Genomic DNA, 23,590 nt, shown 5'->3' with positions numbered 1-23,590 from the left:
GAGGAATCCACTGTGGTGGGAGGGTCTGAGATCGCTGCAAACGCTTTGGAAGCGATCGAGTGTTGGGTTAGGCATTATCAGACACGCACCATCACGGACGAGTAGAGCCCGCAGCCCTGGCATCCGACAGCCTGTGCTGCCCTTGCAGTGGCTGAGCACCATGCGGTCCCTCCGGACTGAGGAACCCTCCCCAATTCCCCACAGGCTGCCTTTCGTTCAGGAATCCACAAGTCAGGGCCGGCCTCCTGTCCCTCTTAGAAGGGCCAGGCTTGGTTCAATGCTCGCTAGCACTGTCTTGAAATCCTTCCTAATTTTTGAAGAAGAGGTCCTGCATTTTCATTTTACACTGGGCCCCACAAATGCCCTGGCCGCTCTTCCCTGAGGGCCCCCTTTCTGGGAGAACAGCCTTTCCCCATGGCTGCCCTTGCTCTGTGAAGGTTGAGCAGGCACTCGAGTCAGAGAGAGCTGGAGAACATCAACTAACGTATCTTCCAGTTACTGCCTTCCACCACCCCCTTATTTAATGCTTCCTTCTCTGAGTTCACTGTTGATGACCACTCAGCCAAACAGTATTTACTGAGCCTCAGCCGCTCCGTGCCAGGCGCTGGTGAATACAGATCCGAATAAGACCCAGGCTCTCCCAGAAGGCGCTCACAGGCCGGTGGGGGAGACAGACAGCTACAAAATAACTTGATAGGGAACTGCTAAAACATTCCAGAGAGTCATTCCTTTCAGGAAATTATTCGATTCTGAAATCATACATTAAATACATCTAAACACACGTGCCTCCTAGTTTGGCTTGGTCACACGCTTTCTGCGTCGCGTTGACAGTTGCCACAGCAGCCAACACGGCCACGTGACGTCCATGAGCACTTACGCCTGGGGCTGGAAACCTCCCACTCAACTGTCATGGGACCGCTCACAAGCGCCCCCAGCATCCGGCCCTGGAGCTTCTTGATGAAAAAAGGAATGAAGTTCGCATGTTTTGGTTTTCCTCTAAATCAGGGGTTAGCAAACCTTTGCTATCATGGGTCAAATAGCCAATATTTTAGACTTTGCAGGCCAGAGTTTCCATTGCAGCTACTCATGTTGGAGCTCAAAAGCAGCCACAGACAATAAATAAACAAATAGTCGTGGCTGCATTCCAATAAAGCTCCATTTACAAAAACAGGCGGCAGGCTACGTTTGGCCTGCAAGCTGCAGTGTGCTGCCCTTGCCCTGCTTGATGCTAATTTGGAAGTAGACTGGCCTAGAAGTGGGTGTTTACTTGGAATAATTCAAGGGAGACAGATTATGATATTGTTGGGGCTCAGAACATGACACCCCAAAACACAGCACTTTGGCATGCTGAGTACTTAAACCGAAGGTCATTGAAAGGGCCTCAAAAGCAAGTTCTCTCTGACCCTCTCCTGCCTTCCTTTTTCTTCCCTCTTTTTCCTTCTGAAGCAAGTCCAAGAAACTAGAATTCCTCTTCTGCAAGGCAGGTCATAGAAACTAGGACCCCTCTTCCCCAAAGCAAGCCATAGAAATGTCACCCTCTCCCTCTCCCTTCTCCTTTCTCCCTTGAATATCCTCAGTCCGGAGGGTTCCGCTCCATCCCAGCTGGGAGGACTGCTTCACAGAGAAGCCACCGAGAGGCCAAGAAGAATCTGAACAGACAGGCCAGGCCCGGCTGGGTTTCCCTACTCAGTCTATTAGTTTAAGATTATATCCTTTTAGTTCAATCATATCTCTGCACAGCTGTCCATTCTTCATTGAACCTAAGCATTAAAATAGATCATTTTCCTTGGATCTTTGGGTCTTCATTTCTGACAACTCCCATGTCAGGTAAACCTTGATTAAATAATTTTGTTATGCTTTCTCTTGTTAACGTGTCTTTTCTTACAGGAGTGTTGGCCGTGATGCTTATGATGAGTGAGCATGGGTGACTTGGACACATTAGTTGAGATCCCAGCCGGATCCAGTGAGTTCGTTCAAACTGGCTAATTTAACAGTAAGACTACCAACAAAGGTGTGGGCAGGGTATAAGGAAACCAATGGGGAATAATGCAATACCTGTGTCTGGCAACACCAGAGAGCCCTGACAAGCCCAAGGGAAACCACAGGGAGAAGAAGGCCTTTAACAGAGGAACACAGCCAGTCCTATTACATACTCCACCCTGACTGTCTGCCCCACCACCCATTTCCTGCCTCCTGTTGGCCAAACCCAAAGAAAAGAGGGATGGTGTGGTTGGTCCATGCAGGTCAGCCTCTCAGGGGCAGAGCAGGGGGCAGGGTGGAGATTGGGCATGGGGGGCAAATGGAAGGCCTCTTGCACAGCATTCTTTGGAAAGAGGCAGTGAGATCTGACCAAAGAGTCGTTCATTCATTCAGCGGGCACTTGTGTCTCATGCCAGGCTCTGCGTTGCAATGTAATATAGGACACAGCTGTGTAAACCAACGAATGCAACGAAGATTATAGGGCTCCCACAGAAATCTCTACAGGGTACAATGCAGGCACAAAGAGATGGAGCACCTGAGTATTACCTCAAAATAAATGCCTGAAAACACAAAGCAGCTTTTGGGAAGCAGCCTCCACTGCTAGAAGCCCAAAAGCACATCAAAGTTCTTTCCAGCATCATTAAAGAGACACTGTCAACACAGAAGTATCATTTAACCTGGGCTAACACGTGAAAGGCACTTCACAGATGAGTAATGTGAATCCCTATGGTGAATCAATATGGTGAAACTATAGAATTATCTTAAGGATCCACAAATAGTACCCTTCTTGCAATCTGATATTTCTCATTTCCAACTGAGTGTTGACCACAAAGAAGCTAAACACAGCCAGCTAGAATATAGTAAATAATATAAGTTGAAGAGTCTCAGATGGGGATAAAATAGAAACATACAACAAATAAATGCCCTCAGAAGTGCTCTGGCTTAATGCATTGGTTGGGCTGTTTAAAAAACATTTCACAAAAAGCAATGTTCTTATTGGAATCAGTCTGACAGCAGTTTGTGATTATTTCCCCATGGAAACCACTAGCTTTTATCATCTCTTTCAATTATCATTTGTCTTAATTCTCTAGTGCACATATCAACATTTGTCCTTCCCAAATTCCCACAAATAGAATTCTCCGAGCACCTCAAAACACCAATGGCGGCACGCTTAATAGGAAAGGACAAAAGCCATCTTTCTCTTTTCAAAACAATTGTTATTATTATGATTTTACTCCAAACAATTCCCTAAATACCAGGGTACACTAAATGCCTATTATCCATGTGTTTCAACTATCCGGCGGCCATAACAATGCCACCTTCCCAGTCCTGTCTGCCACCTGCACTTCCTCTTCAGACAGGTAAAGCAGCAGCTTATGCAGAAGGCGGTTGGAGGTTCCATCCTTTTGGACTGTCTGTCTGTCCCCAGCAAGCCTGAGCTGAAATGTCGAACGGAGCATTGCAGTGAGCTGCCACAGAGAAGCGGCCTTGCTCCTGAGCTCCCGCAGGGATGGGGGCCGCTCTATACTCCTAAACCAGCAGGACATTCACACAGAGGAACCTCCCTGGCCTCTAACAAGCATTTCTTAGGGCACACGTGGTCCTGGATTTCCAAGGAAAGGAAGCATCCCCCTTTTTGATTTGGGAAGGCCGCATCTGGCCCCCTCTCCAGGAAGTGAGTATTGGAAAACAAGCTGGCTTCTTCTAATGAGAGGCAAATGTCTTCCTTACACAGAAAAAATTCCAAAAATTCAGATTAAGGACAGCACAAGATTCGATGCACAAGTAACTCATACTGTTTAGTAGCTATTTTGCAGATATCTGAGATTCTACTTCTCAAAGGGTAAAAAGCGATCACTGAGTCATTCGGTGCGTAGAGGTAATGGATCTGACTCAAAAAGACTGCAACAAGCACAACCACGAGGCTTTGGGACATTTTTACCATTTGTTATCTCAGCATCAAATGTTGTTTTTTTAAAAAAGAAAACGATTCTCTCAAGCAATGAAGCTGAATTCTGAGATTTTACTCCTAAAAGACAGAGCAAAAAATAAAGCAATCTTTTAAAATACTCCTTTGCCCACCAGCCTACCTTTGTGCACATGAAAGAAATATATTAGTTCAATACCATAAGCCCCAAGCAAAACTAGTAGCATTTTTTAAAAATTAAAGAGGCCCACCCATGACCTAGAAAAGAGAGCTATCGATTCTGCCTTGTGCAAAAGCTTTCTTTGTCTTAAAATTTGGAATAACAGCTTCCTTCTTCACAGGCTATATCCTCACATCCATGAATGACCTCAAGCAGCCTAAAAAGAAATTGTCAAACTAAGAACAGTGACACCAGCAGCTTTACAAGTAATTTTTGTACATGCATTTTTTTACATTGTTTTGGTATAAAAACTAAATGTAAAATAAGCAAAAGAAACCTTCTAATGGTCCACTCCCCTGTGTTTCAATGCTATGGTCCTTTTGGGGATGAAACTGTATGATGAATGATTTAATGCTCAGTTCCTTCATCATGATGGACAACTGATAGAGTGTTCAGGATACTTTTTATAAAGTTTCAGCACTCCCGAATGCACGTTTCCACCACTACTAAGCTCCTGAAAGGTTTTAGAACCAGCAATGTTCTGCTGGGAGAGATAGCTAACAATTGATCCTGTGCATTACGGTTGTGCTCCTGGAAAAGAACAAGGTTGTGAGTCCTTGACTCAAGCAAACTGAAACACGGAGAGTGTGTTGATGTGTTGATGATGGGGAAGCCTAAACTTTCTGGGAGAAACACACCCAAAACAAGTAAAATAGATTTATTTAGCAATTTTGCTGCAATTTTGCGCTAATTAAGAGCATCTGTGAGTGGGCGGGAAACAATGCCTGAAGGAAATTGTTTATTCCTTTTTAGCAGGAGGGGATGAGAGTTGTTGGGGGCGGAGGGGAACAAAATGGTGTCTGGACAGAACATGAATCCAGCCACAGCGGAGAGCTCCCGAGCATCGGCCACGAGGTTTCTGTAACGCCCTTAGAGTGTGCGCAGGGGCTCTGAAAGCTGGGTGGGGTGCAGTTCACATGCCTTTGTCTCTGCAGTCTCATGTAATTGGCTGGTTTCTCAGAATCAGCCCTACTTCAGAAAGAGCAGGGCTGAGTTATACATTGTGTGATGATGTTTAAAATTCAGGTACCCCATGCAAAGATTTCATTTAAAAATAAAGGATCTCAGATTCAGTTGTGGGTCAGAATCACATTCGCACCCTGTGTCTCCCACTGGATGCAGCAAGGAAAGCTCGTTGGAATGCAGGGAGCAGTCATTTGAGGAATCTAAAAAGTAAACAGCAGCAGGTAGATTAGGGAGGAAGACCAGAATTCAAAGTACCTGGGAACTAGCAGTGAGCTCACCATTGTTTTTCCTTCTGGTAACGCTCCTGTCCCCCTCCCGCACCCCAGGCTGCTGCCACAGGCAGAAGGGCTCAGGAGCAGCCCTCTAGTCAGGCTCAAGGAGGGAAGGCTTCTCCTAGTGCCCAGAAAGAATGGAAATTTCCCATTTTTCCTCCCTTTTTTTCCTTTCTGTTTGTGCCTCTCAACCCCCAGGCAATCCCATGGAGGTGGTAGAAGCCACAGTGGGGGCCGAAGAAGCCACAGTGGGGGCCGAAGGCACCTAAAACCAGGAGGAAAAGGAAGCTTCCTCTCTGATTTGAGGCTGTGACCCCCAGAGGGTGGAGTGAATCCCCGTGACTATTGTTATAGTCCAGATTTATAAGGCCGCAGGACAGAGAGACAGAGACACCGAGGCTGTAATTATCAAAAGGAGTTTTATTGTCTAGCTCGAGCTAGGGTCCGAGCCCCCAGAGTGCCAGCACAGTGGCCTCTTCTCTGGGCAGGGACCCTCCTTTGTGTGTTAGTCCCCTTTTTATAACTCAGTTGTTTACACACTGGTCATGCATCTGCCCCCACAGTCATTTTTACTTCATCCTGCCCCTCATAGGCTCTAACCTGTTCCAGGTCCTAGCTGAGAGACTCCGGTTTCTGCGTTTTTTGTCTTTCTCCTCTACATCCCATAATGTACTCATAATGCCTTGCGGTTAGCAAACAAGCAGTAAACAGAAGCTGGAAGGTCTCCATCGTCCTTATAGCCCAATATCTTACACTATTTTCTGTCTCCCTCCTCCTGCTGCTGGCCCAGGACTCAGGCACAGTCACAGGTAGTGTGTGGCCCAGCACAGACAGAGCAGGGGTAATAAAGCACAGACTTCCCAGACAGAGGTTCAGAAACTGCAGGGAACCAGATAATCCTATGGCAATTGAGGAGAAGGAGTAGCTTAGGAAAGCAATCCCATAAAGTGGTTTATAAAGTCCTGGGCTCACTCTAGAACTGCGCATGCATGGATCCAATCCTGGTTAGTAAATCAAAGTGTGAGAACTGAGCTAGCAGACAGACCTCTGCCTGGATCCCAGACTGGCCCCTGGGTGGGATGCAGATGGGATAGAACTGAACCACACTGCACAGGCTTTGAAAATAGAATGGACGTTGAAACCACAACCCACAGAAGGCTGGTTGGAACTTGAGGCCTGAACCCAACCAGGTCAATCGCCTATTAAAACAAATATGTCATCATTATCCATAGTATATGACATAATATTCAAACGTCCAGGATACAATCCAAAACTACCAAGCATATAAAAAGCATGAAAATCCCAACTGGTATGGGGAAAAGACCATCAACAGATGCCAATGTAGGCATGACACAGATGTTGGAATTTTGATGAAGACTTAAGACCAACTATTACAAAATACTCCATAAAGTAAAGGTGTACACTCTTGAAAGCAATGGAAAGACAGAAAGTCTCAGCAAAGAAATGGGAGGCATAAAGATCCAAATGGAAATTTTAGAACAGAAAAATACAATAACCAAAATCATTTCATGGATGGATTTCTAATAGAATGAACTTGAAGACAGATCAATAGAAAGTATCCAATCTGAACAACAGAGAGAAAAAATGATTTGGGGAAAAAACCAAAAAAGACCTCAAGGACCTGTGCAACAATACCAAGAGGTCTGACATTCATGTTATTGATGTTTTGGGGGAATAGTAGAAAGAATGCAGTGGAGAAAAAGTATCTAAAGAAATAATGGCTGGGCCGGGCACAGTGGCTCACGCCTGTAATCCTAGCTCTCTGCGAGGCTGAGGCGGGTGGATTGCTCAAGGTCAGGAGTTTGAAACCAACCTGAGCAAGAGCAAGACCCCGTCTCTACTATAAATAGAAATAAATTAATTGGCCAACTAATATATATAGAAAAAATTAGCCGGGCATGGTGGCACACGCCTGGAGTCCAAGCTACTCGGGAGGCTGAGGCAGCAGGATTGCTTAAGCCCAGGAGTTTGAGGTTGCTGTGAGCTAGGCTGATGCCACGGCACTCACTCTAGCCTGGGCAACAAAGCCAGACTCTGTCTCAAAAAAAAAGAAAGAAAGAATGGCTGAAAGATGCCCAAATCTGACAAAGGACATAAACCTAAAGATTCAAGATGCTAAGCAAACCCCTAAGAAGAAAACTCAGTGAGTTCCACACTCATACACATCATAATCAAACTGCTGAAAATTAAAAACAATGACAACAAAAGCTGAGCCTCTGTGACTCTTACGAAAGACAGGGTCAAAATGGCCAGGTAAGAAAGGGCAGAGCCAGCCCATCCCATAGAAGCCCCTTCCCCGGGGGCCCCCTCCCTGCCAAGGCCCAGTCCCACCTCTCCGGGACCATCTGCTAAACATCTCTGGCAGCAGCCAGCACGCCGGCTGGAACCCAAATCCAGGGCAGCATTCTGAATCCTTTCCCCATCAATCTGCCGCCTCTGCGTCATTACACAGTGTGGGCTGGGAGGCAAGGGAACCAGAAATCAAATCAGCTCTGACAAGAAAAAATGCACCATCATTCAAGCAGGCCCTGATAACTTTTAGGAAGGAATAAACAACAAAAAAAAGGACAAGGAGGAATAAATACTCAGCTCAAGATTTATTCTCTAAGTTATCTTGGTTCTGCTGGTAGGTTGGAAAGAGAGGCCAAACAAGTCTGAGCTGGGCTTTGTTCTTAAACTGACATCTTCACATTCACCACATTTTCTGGGTATGTTAAAAATGGTTCAAATGTGGGTGAGATTGAAACACACGAGGGGATGGCTAAGAGAATAAAACATGGTGTATTTTAGGTTCTTACCACAGGCAGTAAAAAGAGAAGCCAAATACCTGGAGTAGATCCAGTGAAAGGCAGAGGTTTTTGTTTTCATGACACAGAAACTACCCAGCACCTGCAGGCACGCAGCAAGGACCGAGTGTCAGATCGTGGGTTTCACTGAGGTGGCACGTCAACCCGGACAGGAGGGAGAAGTTTCATTTGTCTTATGAAAGTAAGTTTATATAAAAATATTTGCCTAGGAAAGCAAATGGAAATTCAGAAGAGCATTAACCACATTTTTAAGGATTTTTTTTTCTCTCTCTCTTTTTCTCTCTCTCTCTCTCTCCACACACACACATACACATACATACACACACATACATACGCCTGCACATGTACGCACAGTTTCATCAAACTATGTAGGGCACCTCCTGGACTTTCTGGGACTCTGAATCCTAGAGGGTTAACATCATCTGAATCAACATCAGTTGCTATGGTCATGGACTTGCTGCAGTCAGAAAATTCCAGTCAGTGACCGTCCCACCATTTACCAGTGCCTGAAACATAGGCTTCTCGGGACGGACGGTCCGCAGCACCCCATAAACTCATTTCAAAGATGCTTAGAATCCCAAGTAGCTTCCAAAGCCAAAGGAAAACTGGAGTTGGCAGAGGGTGGGGAGGACATAAAAGCCACTAGGAGGGAGGAGAGGAATGGAGAAGGGAACAGGAAAAGGGGGGACATGAGAGAAAGGAGAGGACAAAGGAGTTTTCCCTCAACACCTGCACCTCAATCTCCATCATCCCCATGAGTTTACCTGCAACCCACGGTTGTCCACAGGGGGTTCCTAGGGCCATTTTGGTGGCTCTCAGCCCACGTCAGTCCTCAACTTCATTCAAACCAGGGAAGGCATTTCAGTTTTAGACTCTAAACAAGAAATAATTTTTATCACCAAAAAGAATTAAAATGCCTCACCCAGAGTCACCAAGTGCAGGGGAACAGGAACTATGGCAGAAAGAATGCACCCCGGGGCCACACAGGGCACCTGAAACACAGTCTGGCAGCATCCTATAGCCACCTTGAAGGGACAAGGGGGTGGCAGCCACCTGTGGCCCAGTGCCTTGACAGGAAGCAAAGCTTTCCTTGGAAACCAGCTGTGGCCCCTGCATGGTGCTTAAATCATCTCTGAGAAAGGACACAGCAAGCAAGATGTTAGGTGCTCTGCCATGGTTGGACAGCCAGGTTGGGGCAAACCACATGCCATCTACCACCAATTCCCTGATGAGACTGCCACATCCCATTGAATGTCACTGTTTGCACACAACTCTGTGTGTGTGTGTATTAATATGCATGTATTTCTCAGTTCTCAGCATGCATTCCTTCATTAACTAACTCTTTTGTCATTTTCATATTGTCCATGTGTCATACTGTCCAATCTCCCCCTCTGGCTGTTAGACAGTGATACAGTATTTGGTAGCCTCAGTAAATCCTACTAGACACTTAGAGATAAGACTCTGGTTCCAGGACATTCTTTGCATGATTCTATATTTATAGAACATTTTCCTGTCTGAGTGTGCTATAAGTTATAGTGCCTGACAAGTTAGAAGAAGCCATACAAATGCTGCTTTTTCATCTGTGGGAAGCTGCCAGCAAGGCAGCACAAGGCGGGCAGAGGGGGCCGCACTCCTCTGGAACCAAACACACTTCAGCCTCAAACCTAAATGGAAGGAAACATCTACACGCTTCATCACTAAGTGGCCCCTTTCAGGAACATGAAGAATTGCTGAAGGAAGCGGACCTTTCCAGAGGTCAATTATTACTGGGTTTGCCTCCGTGCAACTGTCTGGACTCAGGGTTCTTTGGTGAACCGGAGTGAGTATCTCCAAGGTTAGAAGTAAAGCTGCCAAAGTGGCAACTGATCTCGGCCCACGGCCCTTTCCCTATTTCAGACTGGATATCGCAAGAGTCAAAAGGGGGAAAATTGTACAAATAAATGTACATCTAAACTGATGAAATCTTGAAACACAGATCCTCATTGAATGAGAAAGGACTAATATTCCTTGCATTAAAGAAAAACAAATTTGCTTCCACAAGGAAGAACTTTAAAAAAAAAAAAACAAAAAAAAAACAGCTTACAGATTCTAGAAAACACAAACCATTTCAAGCCTTAAGTTTTACTTGCTTCTGACTTGTAGAGGATCATGGTATTGAAAGAGACTTTAGGGATAATGTAGACCAACCCTTTTATATCACGATCAAAGAAAATGAAGTTCAGAGAGGTGAAACGACATGTGAAAGTCGCCCAGGGAGGAGGGGGCAGGGATGAAATCTGGGCCCAGGCCTCTTGGCTGCTGGTCCCCTACCTGCCCTACCACACCACACCGCCTCCATCCCAGGTCCCAGAGCTTTGTCTTCCCCACATCTAGTTTTCCCAGTAATACAGATGTGACATACCCAACAGCAACTTCAGAAGGAATTCCCAGGTAAACACCACAATGACTGTCTCGAGCTGATAAACTCATCAACGCAATGGGTTAAGAAATTCATGAAATTCTTTATCCATAAGATGTGGAACATACTAAAAAGCTCACTAGTGGTTCTGAAAATGTCACAGAGGAAGAATCCTCAGTGAGCTACAAAGGAGGATTAGAGTGTGTCAGGGGAAAGGATTCAGGCCTTTCTGATGAATGGCGATGGTATATGTAAGTAGCAGAATGGGCACCCTGAGTCCCTGAACGGCAGCCACGAGCTGAGACCTCACCTCTCACTTCACCAACCCACACTAGACTTGTAGCATGAGCAAGTAATAAAACTTTGTTACTTTAATCTGCTGAAATTTGAAGGATGTTTGTTACTGCAGCATAACCTGGCCTACCCTGACTGATACAAGCCCCTAAAAGGCACTCAGTAAAAGATGGTTATCATTATTATGAATGCATCCCCACAGAACCTTCCCAGTGCACACTATCAGAGACTGAATGGTAGTCTAGGACACTGTTGTTTTAAGGAGAAAGAAAAGAAGTATAGCCAAAAACAAGCCAGTGTCCAGATCAGACTCAGAGAACTTAGGAAGTGCTCATATAAAAACCATGAGGAAACTCTAGTCATAAAACAAATGCTACCCTCTGGTCTTTTATTCTAAGTGTGTCCTGCTCCTAACAGACTGAGCTAAGCCTTTTTCCTCCTGCCCAGAATCCTCTCCCTTATCCATTTGTCAGTTCAAATACCACTTATTCTTTAGAGTCCAGTGTTAGTCCCACATACTTTTCTCAAATTTCCTAATCCCTCATGCCTCTGCTACGTGCAAAGCAGGTGCTTCAGCAATTATTGCTTTTATTTCTTATTTTATATTTAATCAAACATTTGGTAGAATCTGTTTCAAGTGTGTCAATCTTACTTCTCTAACCAGACTCCAAGCCTCATGAAGACACCATGTGTTTTACTTCTTTTACAGTCTCCCTCAGAAGTGATTCCAAGGGACATTTTTACATTGATTTAAATGCCAAGGAAGAGAGAACATGGTTTAATCCCTGGAGCTGAAGACAATTTTTTTTCTATTACTTTGGAAGAAAGTAAGGAAATTCACTAACTTCTCTTTACAGTAATACCTTAATTTTGCTAAATATAAATACTCTTTTTTTAAGGTGGAAATAAATTATTGTAAACCCTAAATGTCTTTGATTCAGCTTTGTTCAAATTAAAATATAAACCAGAGATGACAAGTAATTTAGCAGGAACCCTAAGAAAAATCACAAGAAAACATTTTAGAGAATTTGAAACACATCATTAAAAATTAACATTTGTTTTGATAGATAAAAGTTAAGTATCCACATATCCAGTTATCATGAACTTTAAGCTAAAATCTGTATATATTCTGTACCTTGAAATCATAAAGTTAGATTTTGTCCAAATCTGTTTAAGTAGAGCACCGAGCTTTTCTGTAACATTGAAGGCTTGTTTTCATAATTCTAAAAATTGTTGGCATGTAACCTCGAAGCTATAGATATTTCTTACTGTAAATTTTATTTGTTAAATGCAGAAAAAGTAGTTTTTCAGGTAAAGATGAAAACTGTATTTGTCATGAGAGGTTGATCCCACAGAGACAACTTCACAGGGAGAACCTTCTGGTCACAACTGCTCTGGTCTGGTTCTTACCATTCATCCTGTGTAAGAACAGTGTTGTATGGATTCTCTTAATGTTAAGTGAGTACATTCCTCCTTGTAGGACTTTATTTTATAAGTAAAATAAGTTTGCTTATATATTCAAAACATGGTACGCAATTTTTATTTTCTTCCATATATTACAAGAGAAGCACACTTGACCTGTTCCTACAAAACCCCAACTCAGAATTTGCCCTATCTGTACACTTCTGCAGCTTAGTTTATCTTCCCAAGGAGCCATTTGGTTTGTTCCCAAACCAGGCCATATCAGTTGCACAAGTTATTGAAATGATACAATTTAATTGGAAATTAGGTCAATCCATGAAACGTGTGCACAGAAAGAAAATGGGTTCTCTTTTTATAAAAATCAAGTCAATAAAGGCTAGGTGCTATTTTTAAATACTGTCGCATTAGGTATGGGTGAAGTAACTGTAAAAGAGAATAACAAAATCACTAAAATCTAGAGGTGTTCTACACTCAGATTGTTTCGCAAGTGTCAAATTCTTGCTCTACTTTGAAGGAAACAAAACTGGAATGACTGGGTGATGTAGTTTTGATGAGTTTTTGCAAGAAAGACCAGAACTCCAGCCAGGGGCCATAGACACAACAAAAGATTGACAAATGAATGCATATGCATATTTTCAGTATAAATAGACTGTGTATGTATACGTTTTTGTGATTCACTGCATGAACCACCTTTTAATGTATATAACTAAGTACTGCAAACCAGGGACTTTGAATATGAGACTTCTACTCAACTTGTTAATTAAATGAATGGTTGTAGAGATTACACAAGTGCATAGTTAGAGACAGTGCAATGTTATTAATCAACTCAGAAAGGTGCTAGAGATTAATGTCAGTGAGTAGCTGGAGGAATATAAACATAAATCAGGATGTGGACAAGGTGGAAGAGATGACCCGTAGCTTCCTTTATATTTATTTTCTCAAGAAGCTATAAATTTTCCAACCTTTAAAATTTTTTTTAGCATTCATCATCTTTACAGCATAGAACAAGCACTTATTTACAAATGAAATAACACAAAAATCAATAGCAGGAGGAACCATTGGCTACTATCCTGAAAACAAAACATGGCTCTTCTTCAAGGTGTAGCTTAAGGAGTCCAAGATGATCACACATCTCAGCACCACGAGGAAGTAGCTAGGCCTGGCTAGAGGGTGCTGGTAGGGATGGGTCCGACGCTACAGGCTATCGCCCAGGACGCTGGGCCTCATGTGCTGAGGGCTCAGCCCAACCAGCAGCCAGGCAATTCCAGCAGAGAAAAACCCATCATCATACTGGGCAGCCTCAGTTAAAGGTGAACACTAGTTATTAAACCCTCTACCCGAAGTTTAGATATCAACCATCCCAGCCATCACTGGCCACATCTTAACTTGGCACTCATGCCTCCCTGCAGGAGTGGTCCGTCACAGGAGGTGGGTCAGGGGAGGCCAAGGTATCTGCATTCTGAAAACTCCTATGAACAATTCTGATCCACTCTCAGATTAAGAGTTTAAGACTTCACAAGGGCCTTGAATCTCCTGGATTTGCAAATCAGTGTGCTCATGTGCAAATGCTCAGTATTCCGGAACACTTGTCCCTAGCTTCCATCAAATTGTTTTCATCAAATCTGTGTAACTCAAAAAGGTAAAACCACCGTTGTGAACTCAGGCCAAGTCTCAGCTGTCCTGGTTACCTACACGGCCCTCAGGAAGTCTGAGACGAAGCTGAACACAAGCACTCCCTATGCAGAGCCCTCCTGCTGTACTTCTCTCCTTCTTTCTCCAAATTTTTTCCTCTAGACTCCAATCTGTTCCTATTTCTTCGCTTCTATTTTTAAATTGAAAAGTTTGGTTTTCAAAATAACTGTAACATAAGAATTCCTCAGATAAAAGACACAGAAAATTAAATTTCCAATTTCCCTTGCCCTTCTCCCATTCCTGTATGGTTTTATTAGTATTATAAAACGTTTTTTAAAAAACCTTAAGAGCACTTTCTGTTTTTCCTATTAAGTTAATGACTTGACCAAATGTACATGTCTTTGTTTTAATTGTCAGTATCATGGCTTACCTGTATTTTTAAAATAACAAATTACACATGTAGGTAAGTGCTCTTTTCTCCTGTTTCTTGTCTCAACACATCAACATAACAAGGAAGGATGCAATGTTATATGTGTTAAACAGGCTCCAATCTGTGCTGGTGGTTTCATTTTATAAATAAGAACATTCCCTGTCCAGGAATAACGCCCAGGCATTCAGATTTTCCAAAACAACTCTCTGTAACCAGGGTACCCAAATAAATCCCAGCATTTCAATTTCAAAACCAATGTAGCTATCTGTTCCTGATTGAGTTTCCTCTAAGTGCACATTAGTTAAATAAGCCATCTTTTACTATTTCTGTGCAAAATGAATATTCACTACTCAAAAGAACATGCCCTATCATAATTACATAACCAGTTTAAATTTGTTTTTTAAGCAATATAAGACATACTTGAAACTCCAACCTGACAAAATAGCTAAACTTAAGCTTTAAAATATATTAGTTGATTGGGAAAACATTTAGGAAGTCTTAATATCAAACCTAAAATCTATAGTAATTAACATATTTTTCTGAGATCCAGGTTTCAGCATAGAGGCAGTCATGGCACAGAGCAGAGACAACACTAAATCTGGCTTGGCTGACCTGGGTTATAAACTCAATTTATCTTGAGCCAATAATTTAACCAGATTCCCTCTTGGAGGAATGGAAATAACGTCCACCTCACTCATAAGGGTATTATAAGAACCACTCGGTATAACAACAGGGCAAGCCTTTGTGAGCTGGGAAGAGCTGTCTAAAAGCAAGGTATTCATATAACTGCTGTTCCCTTTAACACAAACGCCCACCAACATCTATAGGATGCTGCCTGCATGCAAATCCTTACGAATGAGGTGACAACAGTGATTTGGCTGAGAATGAAAGTGAGAAAGAAGAGTCGAGGTAGCTGAAGTCCTTAGCAGAACAAGAACTCATTCGTATATACGAGGTGCAGTCGGCTGACAGATGCTTGGCCACATCTTTCGACAAAACCCTGGTGTTCTGTGTCAGTGCTTTGTGCAAAAAGCTGACTCACTAGGAGGCCAGCAAGCTCAGAGCTGTAGCAGCTTGAAGCTGCCTCTCATCTGGCACACGGCAAGCTCCTGGGTTTCAAACGCAGGGCTGTGTGCGCCTGGTTCTGCAATGCATCTGCCAGGCCGGGGCAGCTGTCGGGAGAGGGAGCACCAGGAGGTTCATCAGGGCAGGGGCCAGGAGACCATTCCTGAGAGGCCAAGCCGGGTGCTACCTAGAGAAGCAAACACGTGGCCTCCACATTTCTGCTGAACACACCTGTGCCCACCAGTGAGCACTGTCAGGCTGAGATCCCAGGGTGCTCTCATAGTTCCTTTATCTGAACAGAGCGAAGCATGTAGTTTCACACCTGTCATTCATTCTGTAGGCTCCTGGGTATTTTTTAAAACTGACATATAATTCACATATCACAAAATTTACCATTTTAAAGTGTACAATTAAGTGGATTTTAGTATATACACAGGTTTGCAACTATCACCATTATCTAATTCCAGAATATTTTCTTCACCTCAATAAGAAACCTTGTTCCTAGTAGCAGTCACTCCTCATACCTCCTACCCCCTACCCCACCACATCCACTGGCAACCATTAATCTACTTTCTGACTCTATAGATTTGCCTATTCTGCACATTTCATTAAAATGGAGTAATACAGTATGTGGCCTTCTGTGACTCTTTTCTTTTACTTAGCATGATGTCCCAAGGTTCACCCACATTGTAGCATGCATCAGTACTTCATTCCTTTCTATGGCTGAATAAGATTCCACTGTGTGGATATACTCCATTTTGGGTACCCATTCATTAGCTGATAGACATTTGGGTGGCTTCCAATTTTGGGCTATTCTGGATAATGCTGCTACATAAACATTCATGTACAAATTTTGAATGCAATTGCTGAGTAATTTCTGGGAATTTCTGAACCCTAAAGTTCATGTCATCACCCTCTATGTGAACCTATTTCTATGGCAGATAGAAAGAAAGGCAGTTCACCAGGGACTCCAAAAGTCAAAGGAGGAAACAAAGACATGTGTGAAGAAAAAAGGGGTTCTACATGAAGCAACATATTGCTGCTCCCAAAATACCACTAATAACGTATTTCCCATACCCCGTAACATAGCAAATAATGACTGCTTACTATTTTCGAGGCACTGTACTGAGCACATTATATGCATTGTCTGATAGTGGAGAGGATGGGGAAACATGATTACTGAAAACAAACACTGCTTGCAGCCAATTCTGCCTTTTGCCAGCATGGCATAATTCATGTCTAGGCCAGGCCTGGACGAAGAGGGGAAAACAAAGGACGCTAAATTGGCTGAGTAAGAAAAGGACACGTATTTGGCATTTGTCTGCTAGAAGCTCAAGAGAGTGGGGTGGGCGTGGGAGTGTGAAGCCTTGAAATGGAAGAAAAGGACTGATGTGTAGATGAGAGAAGGCAGAAACAATGGAGCAGAAGCCTACAAAGAAAAGATAGCCTGTAAGAAATCCCGATGGACAGGAAAACTTCAAGTCATCAATTTTAAGTTGATTTCTGTTTAGAATCACGTTGATATCTTCCTCCATTTCTGAGACCTTCAGTAAGCCCTGTGTTGGTGTCACTCTGGAAGAGCAAAGTGGGCAAAGCAGAGCAGAGGGGAGACCGCAGTGGCCAGAGGTGAGACACTGAGCTAGCCGCAGGAATTCAGAGAAGGGTGACCGGGAAATGTAAGCCCCAGATATTATCAGAATACTGGAGGGAAGAAAATATACTGAACTTCTTATAGTACATGGCTCAAGACATTTTAATTTAAGTATTAAGGGAAACAGTGACCCCAGAAGCTGGAAGAGATGGGATCATCTGACTTTCATATTATAATCCGCCCAAAATTCTTACAGTTGTGTTAGAAAAAGTGGGTAACAGGTTATAGTAGGCAAAACCAATATTTGTCACTTTAACGTTCACTGCGGCCTCTTAAGACCTTCAAGACTTTATGGTGACATTCCCATGAATGGTCAGAGAGTACCAGAACATTCTCTTGGTGCCCTATTGAAAGTCTAGGACTATTCTTCTCATGCTACAAAACTCTAGCAAGAGAGTCTCCTGGACTTGATTGGGTCCACTGAAGTATTTTTCTCACCTCGACTCTTAGAACAGTCACAGTTAGGTGGCCCTGGGCCACTTCTACAGCAGGGGTTGGTAAACATTTTTTGAAAATAACCAGATAGTAAATGCTTTAGAATTTGTGAGCCAAGAGGCAAAATCAAGGACATTAAGTAAGTACTTATATAACATAAGAGAGAACAGATTTCCACAACACTTTTATTGATAAAATCCCAAACATAATAATAATTATGCATAATTTTTAGTAATACAGATCCACTACGTATGAGAAGAATGAAATTTATTTTTTGATAGCATTTTGCTTTATTGAGGTTCAAAATTCATGTTTCCTAACATCAGATTGATTGCAAAGGTTTCTCTGTAAAAACCATTCTTAGCTCATGGGCCATACAAAAACAGGTGCAGGCAGGATGTGGTCCTTGACCTCTGCTCTGTAGTCGCCATTAGCTGAAGAAAGTGAATGCTGGGTTATCTGTGCTAACAGTCTACGGTGTAATACCCTGATTTGGAGATTAGAGACCTCAAAGGGACTCTGGAGTAGTACCCGAGAGATTCAGCTGCTCCTCAAACCCATCAGTCTAGTGCCCCCAAGATAGAAACAACCATTCTTTCAGCCACTATTTGCTGTGCAAGTACTATGTACCAGAACTACCACAGTCACTGCGAAAACGGTGGTAAGACAGATGAGCTCCCTTACCCTCATGGGGGATGAGGCTGCAAACAAAAACTAAAGAAAGTAAAACTTGTCAGAGAGTGGAAATGCTATAGAGAAAATAAGAGAAGGTATTAGAAGGGTGGGGCTAGGGAGCTACTTAGGATAAAGCAGTGTGGTAGCTAACGAGTTCCCTTTTCTCCACATCATTATCAATCTTTGTTTTATCAGATATACTGCATTTCTTACAATATGATGGGGATGAACTAGAATCCCATCGTGTTTCCATTTGCTTCCCCTTCTTATTAGAATTGATCATCTTTATATATATGTACAATTTTTGGGTTTTTGGCCTTTCGGTTTTCCGCTTCTATTAATTCCTAGTTGATTCCATGTGTATTTCTCTGTTGTTTGTCTTTTGTTTTGTTGGTGTCCTTTTAAAGTTTTGGATATTAATCTTTTATTGATGATATACATTGCAAATATCCTGTCCCAGACTATGACTTGTCTTTTAACTTTGTGGTGTCTTTTGTTTATAAGATTTTAATTTTTATCTGGTAAATAATCCACTTTATGTCAGACTTGGTTGTTAGCTCCCTTCTCAGCAGGCAAACAGAAAAGGCATGGATTTTGAGTTCAAACCTTCATTTAATCCCTTATAGCTATGTCTTGCCCAAATTTATTAATGTCTCTGACCCTTGACTTCCTCATCCACAAAATGAGGACAATTCCTACCTCACAGGTTGGTTTTGAGAATTAAATGAAAGAATATAATGCAACTCCCCTAGTACAATGACCCCCTCCTAGCCCACTCTTTAATTAGAAGCTTCTTGAAGGAATTATATTCCCCATAATACTATGTGCAACGTTGATACTTAGACTTTGTTTATTGTGTTGATTAAATTGAGTTTATCTTTAAAATGCATATAAAGTACCAAGTATATTAATATGCACTTACTTGACTAAAATGTGGAAGACAGGGCCAGAAAAACAATTCAACAATTAGCTCTTTAATCTCTGATTACTCCAAATGGCCTCCTTTGAACTAAAGAGGTAACAGTGGTAGTAAGTGACTCAGTTAATAGGAGATTTGTTAATATTCTTTTGAGGGAAAATTGTATTTTAAAAGCTTGGAATTTATACATTTATACAATCAATCCTAATACAGACCAAAATTATTCAACAGTATATTGTAAAAGATATTTGTAATTAGTTTTGAGGAAAACAAATCATAAATAAATATGGACAGGTAAGCCACAAAAATTTCATAACAAATGATATATATGGAATCAATTTATAATACAAACACTAACAAAAATGTACTCATTACTGCTAGCTTTTAACCCAGATTTTTAAAAAATATTCCAACTCCTCTGATCTCTAAGAATATTGTTTCAAGAATAAAAGAAATATTAAAAATTACAATTGGGCTTTATACACCAAAGACACAAATACCTTTTTTTTTTGAGGCTGGGTCTCGCTCTGTTGCCTGGGCTACAGTGCAACAGTGTCATCATAGCTCACAGCAGCCTCAAACTCCAGGGCTCAAGTGATCCTCCTGCCTCAGCCTATTGAGTAGCTAAAACTACAGACACATGCCACCATGCCTGGCTAATGTTTCTATGTTTTTTTGTTTTTTGTTTTTGGTAGAGATGGGGTCTTGCTCTTGCTCAGGCTGGTCTCGAACTCCTGTTCTTAAGCAATCCTCCTGCCTTGGCCTCCCACAGTGCCAATATTACAGGTATGAGCCACTGTAGCCAGCCAACACCCCTGTACCTTTTTGAAAATCACAGGCCAGTGTCCCAGCTTGCAACACAAGGTTGAACACAGACCAGATTCATTTACTGAACTATTTCCATGTGCCAGGATACCTGGTAGGTGCTTTCACCAACATGCTCTTGTTTAATCTTCACGACAATCCTGTGAATTAAGTATTACTAATTTTTTATAGAGGAGGAAACTAAAGTTCAGAGAGGGTATTCCATTTGTCCACATTCAGTAAGTAGGGGAGCAGAATTTAAACTTCTGACTTCAAGTGTAAAAATATGAGCCCATCTTACAGGTGAGGCTGCACCATACTGAAGTATTTTTATGACATTTGTAAATCCAGGTAAACAGGTCTCCAAGGAACCCATGTATAAGCTTCACTGACTTCTCCCATATTTTACTCCCAAAACTGTTGAAAGAAGAAGGCTCCTTCCACAACCTAATCACTCTAAGCTGGATGAGCATATATTTTGCTCATTAGGATTTTTTGTTGTTGTGCTCCACTCAAAGATGAAAAATAAACTACAATGACTCGCTGTCATATTGTGCACAATAGCAAATGCTATTCAACATGAATTGCCTCTGATTTGTGACTGGATTCTGAAAACACGTTTGGAAGTCTTTCGACTAGCTCCAGCTAAAAATGAGTAAGTGATCACCATGAAGATGGATTTAGACATGGCGTTTGATTCATCTCATCAGAGGTCTTCAGCTCATTTACACTCGTGGCTTTATTTATTCCAATAACTTGCTTTTCCCCCCCAGAGAAAAAGACCAGCAGACCATCATCCCATCCCTGCTTTGTGCAAAGAATCTAACATAAGCAATGTCAACAAGAATGATCGCATTTAACAAACTCCAGGATGCACCACAGCACTGCTTATAAGATGTAAATCAAGTCTTGTTTTATTTCACTATTCTGCCAAATTCACGTCTGCTTCATTTTAAATCTCAGTCCCCTGAAAAAGAGCCTCCTATGCTTTATTCAATACTGTGAAATGTGCAGATTCAGTGAGGCGTTCAAAACGGTGAACGTGAAACATGACCTAGACAATGTCCGTTTAGACACGGATGACTGAAGGGTTACCATACTGTGGTGGCCATAAGTGCTGCTCACCAGCTCTCTGACTCTGGTGCACAGGATGGTATGGGTGGCATTGGGTGGGGCCAAGCGACTACTCTGTCCATTGGGTTGTGCGCAGGAGTGACGTATGTTGCTTCCAGGCCAGGGCTTTTAATAATGCCATGTGAGACCCTCCAGAGCACTCACCCCTCTGCCAAGGTGATCAGCACTGTTCCAGATGGTGGCTGTGCTGCTAGCCTGGGGTCCAGAGGGAGGATGACGCCAGAACAAAGCAGTGCCCCACCCCTGCCAGGCCACAATGCGTACACAGCACCAGCAAGAAATAAACCCACGTTAGTACAAGCCCTGACACTGGAGCATTGTTTGTGACCGCAGCATAAAGCATAAAGGAGCCCCTCCTGCTGGATTCCCCAGACAAATGGTGTCACAAAAAAGGGCTTGGTGTCTCTAGTGATAAGTTAGCAGATTTGTGTAATTTAGTATCTGAAGCAAAATGTTATTATCTTGCCAGGGAAAGGTCCCTAGGCCCATAGTTCACTTGGCCCCCAATCATCATGTTCCAAAATCTGAATTAAACAGACCTAAGCAAAATTGAAAAGGAAAAGTTTTGCCATTGTAACCTTCCCATCTGCCAGTTCTAATTTATTGGTCTGTCAGGGTTCCCAGTTGTAAACAATAGAAACCACTCTGGCTAGTTAAGCAGAAAAGGAACTGATTAAAGATTTATTAGCTTACAGAATCTCAAGGGCAGTAACACCACCTCTGGACATGCCAGTGTAGACTACACTGCCCCACCGCTGGGCACGAACACCAGGGCTCTTTCCACTACCCTGAGCTGTGGATGCCACTGCTAGAACCTCAGCCCCTGAGCCACCTCCTTCTTTGCATCTGTAAGGTCCGATCCAAACTCTCATGCAGGTGTATCTGAATGGTGTCGTGCAGGTCATGTGAATGCACTGTAGGTGCAAGAAGTGGGGAAAAATTTTTTGGCTTTTTTCTTAGAAAGGTAGAGAATTCCTTAAACACAAAAAAGATATTCAAAGGTATGTCTGAAATGAAAGATAAATACCCAGTACATCTGTAGTAATGGGTAACACGGATAACTAAGGTCTTCAATGCTCATTGTAGACATCAAGTTCCAGAGCCTTCCTGGTTTCTGCAGCTCTTCTTTTTCTCCCCAGCACTGTTTCAGTGGGTCCTTGTCTGCCGTTCATACTACTTTCATTTCTGTCTGTCTTCTGCAACCTAGAAAGTCCTGACAGAAATCACCATATGTTAAAGAATCCCAGACTAGCCAGTTGCAAAAGGGCATAAATATCCAGATGCTCTGAAGAATTTTTCAAAAAAAATTTTTTTTGCAAAGTAACTCTGCATTGACAGAAAAAAAGAACCAAAGAACCTAAGACTCTAACTTTGGTTTGAGAACCCTAATTGGGATCATGGGCTAAATACTGATATTTATTGTACTTTCTCTACTAAAAGTCCTCACAAATAACTTTTTACTTAAAAAAGTAAAATATGAAAAAGTATAGGAAATATATTATATATATTACATAGATCTTGTGTGCCTACACCCACTGAATTAAAAAAAAGAGTCAGAAGTATACACAAGGTGCCAACTTACTGCCCAAAGCTACTTGGAAATAGGGTTATCTATAAGAACACATCTAGGCAGATAAACAGTTAATATTTAAAGATATATATATATATATATACATATATATATTCGCACACATTGATGCTAGGGTCTGGGATTATTAAAACAAAAACAACCTTATACTCTATTTCTAGGTGCTCATGTCCAAGGGCTAGTTGAAGTAAGAGGATAAAATATGAGAAAAACAAAAACCAAAGGGCAAACCTGCACAAAAAGTATACTGAATAAAGAATGCCCAGGACCTGACTTCTTAGGGAACTTAGAGAAAGTTTCTCTTTTCTTTAAGATAGGGAGGGAGCCTTGGGCTATGACAAGGGCCAGTGGCCAGAGCTGGGGGATCCAGGGTGAGTATCAGAGACCCAGCCCCGGAGTTCGGCGAGGCGAGCTGCGAGCTGCGTTACAGCAGCGCTTGTAGAAGACAGTCAGGAATGCAGAAAGCTGGGATTTCCAAAGCAGCTCTAGTCCTTCTTTCTTCCACAGGGTTGTCATCAACTCTTCCTCTAATTCAGTGAGAAATCCCCAAGGTTTCCCAATACATTTCTTTAATCCTTTTTTTTTTAAGTTAGGTCAGAATCCAGTTTTCATATTTACACGCAAGAGAACATTATATTAACTAAGTACATTATCCTACAATCTTACCCTCCCAAGTATCCAGCTCCAGCCTCAGGTAACTCATCTTCCTTAACAGGAACAATTTAAAAGGGCCTTTAGTTCTTGTGTATCTAGTAGCCATGTGCTGTGCTGCCACTGTGCTTAGCAGCATTAACCTCACTTGTCACTTTCTAGGAAAACGACTGCTAATTTTGACTGGCATGATCTGGCTCAGGGTTGTAACTTCAAATGCCTTCCGAGACAAGACAGGTGAGGTCAATGGAGAGGATGGTGAGCTGACCCCACCAGGAACTCTATGCCCCATCTAAAGA

At 42.4% G+C, this 23,590-nt stretch overlaps 1 protein-coding gene across 2 annotated transcripts in view; it reads right to left on the bottom strand.

The window, feature by feature from the left end:
* Positions 1 to 23,590, bottom strand: part of METTL24 (methyltransferase like 24) — a 102,570-nt gene that overhangs the window by 72,603 nt on the left and 6,377 nt on the right. The window contains exons 1-2 of one of the 2 annotated variants that reach the window (XM_076003067.1): positions 8,958 to 10,220; positions 8,214 to 8,398 (exon numbers count right to left, since the gene is read on the bottom strand). The exons of the other annotated variant lie outside the window; for it this stretch is intronic. The gene's annotated coding sequence lies outside the window, so the exon portion shown is untranslated. Of the gene's footprint in view, positions 1 to 8,213; positions 8,399 to 8,957; positions 10,221 to 23,590 lie in introns of those variants that run through there. 2 annotated transcript variants of the gene reach the window in all.

Source organism: Microcebus murinus, chromosome 5 (assembly GCF_040939455.1).
Source record: "Microcebus murinus isolate Inina chromosome 5, M.murinus_Inina_mat1.0, whole genome shotgun sequence".
Lineage (NCBI taxonomy): Eukaryota > Metazoa > Chordata > Mammalia > Primates > Cheirogaleidae > Microcebus > Microcebus murinus.
The sequence above is the reverse complement of the archived record's forward strand: the minus strand, read 5'-3'. Positions and strand labels throughout refer to the sequence as shown.